The sequence below is a fragment of the Octopus sinensis genome, unplaced genomic scaffold (genome assembly GCF_006345805.1).
Source record: "Octopus sinensis unplaced genomic scaffold, ASM634580v1 Contig15664, whole genome shotgun sequence".
Taxonomy (NCBI): domain Eukaryota; kingdom Metazoa; phylum Mollusca; class Cephalopoda; order Octopoda; family Octopodidae; genus Octopus; species Octopus sinensis.
In genome coordinates, this window is record NW_021833855.1 from 36,502 (window position 1) to 42,276 (window position 5,775).

Consider the following 5,775-nt stretch of genomic DNA (forward strand, 5'->3'; position numbering starts at 1 on the left):
CAGTCATGTTGGCCGAGAACAGTAAATCGCGTGCAAAAGATGGAATATTTCCAGAGACAATTCTGCTGCACAAGGATGCAATCGAGGACAGGAGGCGTGCACCAGATTCCTCTGTTATGGGCGCGACAAGATCCTTTAGGTGTATCGGCTTTAGGCCATCTACCCGCCACTGCTCGGTGGAAATGATCCAAGGCAGGCTAACATGTCACTATCTCTCTTATCCTTCTTCTCTATCCCTCTCTTTCCCTTTTCTTTTTCTTTTTTTCCTTTTTCTTTTTTCCTTTTATCCTTTCATTCTTGTCTATCCCATTTCCCCATTTTTATTCTCTTTTCCTCTATTCTATTGGACTCTTCTGTAGCTATCCCCATGTCATTTTGTTTATCTTGTAAATCTGTTAATTCTCGCAAACCGGGTCGCTCCTGCGCCTTTTGCAGTCAGTTTTTCCACCTCTCGTGTGTTAAACTCACTATACGTGATTCGGCGTCAATCCTTTCTTGGAAGTGCCCCTCATGCCTCCCACACACGTGGATCCCTAAGCCTTCTCCCCACCCGGCGCCCATCCCGCCCGACAAGTTCTTGTTGCTTCTTTCCGAATCCCGAAGCTTCCGCGTAATCCCTGCAAGAATTCCCAAATCTGCGCTAATCTGCGTTGCTGATACGCTATCCGACATAATCGATCAGTCCCTTAAAAGCAATCTTCCAGAAACTTGGTGCAAACTATTTTCGTTTCCTTCTGTTTGTCTGGGCGCTGCCCCTCATAAAACGGAGTCAGTAAATAGGAAATCGGCCGCTCAGCAGATTAAAGACCGCTGCAGTTCATTTTTTTTTTAATTTTTTCTCTAATATTCAAATAAATTTTCATTAATTAATTTGGTGCCTATTTTCGTGATTCATGAAATAGAAAAGTACCAGGAAATCCTTTCGAGAAGCCACTTGGACTCGCAAATGGTTTTCCTTTTTTGCGATCTCGTGGCTTATCAAAAAATTGGTAATATTTGCAGTCCTGGCATTGTGATACCAATATTTAAAAGCGGAATTCTCAATCTGATTATTCTTTGCAAGTTCTTCTACAGCTGTAGAATCTACAGCTTTGTTTCGCAAATCACCAATTGGATATTTTTTTGCTTTTTTATTCTTTCAATCTTGAAATATGTACGTCAGTTACAATGTTCCCTTTATCGTCTTCTAGAACATACAAATCTCCATTAACGGTTCTGACATAATAAAGTGTAGTATCTAGTCCATATGTTTTCACGAGAAATTTCTCGCGGCGCAAATGCTAATAAAAAATAATCTCGCGGCACATAATAAAAAATCAAAACATAATAATAAAATTCGAAATTCAAAATTTATTATTTTTACATAGTTTTTCTATGCCTGGCTCAATATTTGATAAGGCCAGTCCCATTTCTGAATCCAAATCCAGTAGATTTTCTCGCTTATTTGTTTTAATGTTTTGTAATGCAGAAAATCCCTTTTCACAAAAATAAGTTGTTGCAAATTGTAGAATTATCCGCATTGCTTTATCTGTTATGTTTGGAAATCTAGAACGAATTTTGATCCAAAATTCGCCAATATTTAATTCCGTATGTGATAATTTTAAGGTACGATCATTAAATAGTTCAATAAGCTCCATATTTTCGAACGGTGATAACTCATTACTATGACTAACCAAAAATGGATTCCGTATCTAAAACTAATTATTTAAAATAAATACCCAATCATATTTTCCAATGTCTATGTCTATTAATTATATTTTTCAATTGTACGAGGTTTCATTTTTTAATTCTTTAAAATAATCAATTGAATAATCTTTATATTCCGGGTGCTTAGATGAAAAATGTCTACGAAGTTTAGATGGAACCATTGATTCATTCGACAACACCTCCATGCAAATCAGGCACTGTGGTAAACTATTTCCAGTGCCACAACAGTCAAAACCCATAGATAAAAAAGATGATTTGTAATGACGAATACTCCGATACACAAACATAACAAATAGCAACGTGATTATAATTTATTATAATCGTCCCCTCTGTCCAATCCAACTGGTTCAAGCACGTTGGGGAAGCCAGCAGCGTTGAGAGCTCTTGAGATTACGTCGTTGATTGCTCCATGGCGAGGCGAGCGGCCTGCGCTCCGGCGGCAGGAAAGGGGGTGAAGGCCTTTCACGTCCACCGTACCTCCGCATCGACAGGGATGAGAGGCGCAGACATCGAGCCCCAGCCGAAGAGCGACCCCGATACGCAGTGTTTCGTTGTCCAATAGGGAACCCGTCGATGACGTTGGGTAAGCGTCGAGCCAGGATCCACTATGCGCGTGTGCTGCCGAAAGCAGGCACGCTAGCCGGTGTTGGTCTAGCTCTGGTTTCATCTTCGAAAACGAGTCGGCGGCCCATATTTCATCCCATTCCCGTTGCACAGACATGTCGAACGGGAGAGGTAGGTTAGCGTCAGTCCAGAATTCCAGAAGGTCGGCAGTCGGCAACTCCAGAGAGAGTTCGTTGAAGGGGAGTAGAACCTCTCGGACAAGTTGCCGGCTTCTGGAAATTGAAGAGAAGTGTGCATGTGGAGCCAGATCTTTTGGCGAGCGAAGACCGATCCCACCGAACCTGACGGGAAGTTTCGCTTGAGTCCAACCGATTTCGTCAAAAGAAATGTTCAGAACTGCTTCCGTGCAAGATTTCAGTGATTTTTCCAAGTAAGTCAGAGTGTCTGGATGCGAGTAGCATGGCAGGCAGCGGAGCGTGTAAAGAAGTTTCGGCATGTGTATACTGTTTTTCATAAGGAAGAAAGCGATGTGTGAGTCTAACTCCAAGAGACTGCTTGTGAGGTTACGGAATTCAGAGTCCTTCTTCGCCAGATGGGCCTTTAGGCCAGATGGGCTTAAAGGGCATCCAAGGAAGGTTGCTTCTGATGGCTGGATTGTTTGTGCACCAGCGATGAAGCCTTGAATTATCATGTTGACATTCGGAAAATCCGCCTCAGGGTAGTTGAGGTTTAGGATTTCCGATTTATCCACGTTAACGTCTAGTCCAAGGTTGCGCAGAGAAGGGATTAGGCGGGATAGGTCCTCGGTGATGGATTCCACTGAGCCGCCAATGGTGGCGTCGTCCAGGTACCATAAATTGAATGGTGAGAGGATTGATCGTACAGCCTCGTCGATTGCTAAGGCGAATAGTAATGGTCCAAGAGGGTCGCCTTGTTGGACTCCTGTTCGAGAACGGATGACTTTATCCCCAAAGATAAGTGAGGTGTCTTCCCCGTACGAGAGGAAGAAAAGCTGGGAAATCTCCGGAGCTCGACGCATACCTCCATTATACGGTCCCTCCTGACGCTGTTGAAGGCATTACGCAGATCGAGTTTGACAGCCACGTGACGATGGAGTAGGGCGTCCTTTGAAAGAAAGAGAGTTCGGGCCGCGTATACGGCAGCTTCACAGCCGTTTGGGATCCCGACTTCCAGTTGAAGTGGAGCTAGTTCGGTGCTGAGGCGTAGACTGACGTGTCGTGCGGCAGCTTTAGCGGCAAGCCGGCGGAACAAGTTGCCAACAGCGATCGGACGAATACCTCCGTCCTTTTTTCTGAATGCCAGTAGATGAGACGAGAAGAGTAGCTTCGTAGCAAAATTCGGGATGTTCCCGCTCAGCAACCGGTTTATAAGTGTGGTGATGGCAGTGAGTAGAGTTTGGCCTGCCTCGGCTGTCGTTTGGGAAATGAGGTCTTTTAGGTGCCCTGGACGTAGTCCGTCTAGGCCCCCACAGGTGCTTTTCCCGAAAGATTGAATTGAGCGTTTGACTTCCTCGTTCGTCAGAGTTAGGACTGGAGTGTCTCTTGGGCGTTCGAGGGGTCGGAGGTCGACGGGAGGGTCTGGATGTTTGGTTTTCAGTTTGTCGAGAACGTCGGAAGTTGGAAGTAAGACCGTGTCATCGTTCATGACAGTGCGGATAGCAGCTCGGATGTCGCCTTCGGCCAGCTTGCTACTGACACGTTCACTCAAGTTCCGCCCGGAGTTGTAGTCCGGGTTAGGGTGCTTGTTGTCATTTTTCGTGGGTTGTGTGAAGGACAAGTTTGCGGGAGAAGTCTTTGGTAGAGAGAAAATTTTGCTAAAGTTCTGTTTGATTCGTGAGGAGAGAGGTTGTGGATTTTTTTCAGTGCGAATCTGAGTCCCGAGGGTCAGAGGGGCAAAGCTGATGAAGCAGGTCCATGCTTCCCAAGTATTCAACAGAAGCGTATCGTTGATAACAGTTGACAGGCACATGGCTGTTTGTATGCGTGCAGATTTAGGAATTCGGAGAGGGATTTTTAGAGACCGGCGGAAGCACGATAATTCGACGAGGAAGGAGTCCACGTTTTCAAATGAGTTACTGGCCGTTGTGGGCATGGTCTGGTGGTTAGTGAGTATAGGCCCAGAACCGTGGGAAGAAAGCAGACAGGAAGAGCAAAGCCATCTGGTGATTGTCAAGGCGGCTTTCTTGCTGATTTTGAGGCAGTAGAGATGGAAATAGCCATTGCAAAGGGAGCAGCGAACCCCATTTTTGCCAGGGCAAGAAGAAAAACAGACACCGCATGATGAAGTCTCGCGGAGGAAAGTGTAAACTGGTTTGGTTTCTTTAACACAGCTGCTATTTTTTCCAAGTTTCTTGGTCACCATCTTCTCAGGGTTCATCTTCTTTATCTACTTTATCTTCTTCTTTGTCTTCTTTATCAGAACGGCTTCCCATTCCGGAATGGCAATTGCCTGATCTGGGACGCCACGTGCGCAGACACTGTCTACTGTCATCTGCTTCTTCTTCCGGCTCGGAAGCCCGCAAAGTAGAAAAGTACAAGAATCTTGCCACTCGGCATTCCGTCGTGCCTGTGGCTTTTGAGACATCAGGCGCTTCCGGTCCGCAGACCACATGCTTTTTAAAAGACCTCGGTATCCTCATCGCTCGGAAGAAGATGGATGCTCGCGAGTCTTCTTGGTTGTGGCAGAGGATCTCGCAATCGTGCGCGGGAACGCGCAAGCAATCCGTTCGGCTGGGTTAATTTAGTTAACTGACAATTGTTTTGTTATTTACTAGTGGATTTATTATAATTGTTTCATAATAAATAATTTTTAAGTTAAAAATTAAACAAAAAATAAGTAAATATAGATCTTCACGCGGCACATTTTATATGGTCCCGCGGCACATTTTTGTGCATGTTGATAAGCTAGAAATGGTTACTAAGAAGCATCAAGAAAGACCAAAATACATAATTTAGATGACTGGATTATTAAAAAAATCTTGCTTCGAAATATTTTTAATTAGGCTTACCATCTGTCCTGGATAAAGGAACCTTGTCCCAGATTATCATATTTATTATTATTTAGTAATATGGGATTGTGGCTAACTATACAATTATAAAAATAATATTGAATTTTTGAAATTTAATATTGCACGTTCTTTAAGAATTGTGATGCCTTTCCCGTCAAAAAGAAAAAAATATTTTTAATTTGAACAGCAGCTCAAAATACTTACATTTAACCGTTTCTTAAGAGTAAAAGAGTAAAAACTATCTACTTACTGCAAAAGAAGCAGTCTTTGCATATCACACTGCGCTTCATATTTCCGACTGTTCTTCAACATTAATATCTATTTTATTCAACCCATTTTCACTTCAGCTAGAACGAAAACGGAAGATGTAATATGTAATGCAATTTTTCCATTGGCCAAAGAAGAATTGGTAACTAAATTAATGACGGTCCGTTTTCTATTTATACAATTGGCATGTCAAATAGAAAAGATATTGA